An 883-nucleotide genomic window follows, 5' to 3' on the forward strand; every position below is an offset into this window, starting at 1 on the left:
AGATATAAGTGTGTGAGTGTGTTCTCCCCCTCGTCACTTCTCGAAAATTCAGCAACAGAAGGAAGGAAGTGACATTCCGCCAACAACACGCCGAGCGGTTTTAATTTCACAGGAGACATTCGCGTCCCAGCCAATTATTAGCGGGAGTTCTCTGACCAATCAGCGTCTTTCGAAGGCGACCGAGTCTTTTCCGAAATGATATTAGTAAAAGAAAATATAGCGATAACGATTATTATTTGTGTTTGTAATAATGGGTCTTATTTGTATTTGTAATTTGTATTTGTAATACTAGAGATTATTACTTATATTTGTAATGATAAATGTACTTATTCTTGTAGAGGTGATTATTACTTATATTTGTAATGATAAAGAATATTACTTATATTTGTAGTGATAAAGAGTATTACTTATATTTGTAATGATAAATATTTTTACTTAAGAGTATAAAGAGTATGATAAAGAGTATTGCTTCTATTTGACTAAAATTTGTTGTGATAAAGATAAAGTGTATTGTTTATATTTGTAGTGATAAAGATAATTAGTTATATTTGTAATGATAAAGAGTATTACTTATATTTGTAGTGATAAAGATGATTACTTATATTTGTAATGATAAAGAATATTACTTATATTAGCAGTGGTGTTGTTATACTGATTGATAGTATTATCATAAGGATCACCATAAATATTGCAAAACTTGGTGCAAAAAGTTGAGATGTGTTTTAGTGAGCAATAAGTTACCGTGAATATCGTATTCATGGTGCCCGGGATAATGTGGAGCAAAATTAATAGTGGTTATCAATAATATTGTGAGAAGATGATATGAATTTATTACGAAACCACATAAGTTATGATGTCTCAAGGCAGGAAGCTTTCCCACGTC

The sequence above is a fragment of the Penaeus monodon genome, chromosome 28 (genome assembly GCF_015228065.2).
Source record: "Penaeus monodon isolate SGIC_2016 chromosome 28, NSTDA_Pmon_1, whole genome shotgun sequence".
NCBI classification, from domain to species: domain Eukaryota; kingdom Metazoa; phylum Arthropoda; class Malacostraca; order Decapoda; family Penaeidae; genus Penaeus; species Penaeus monodon.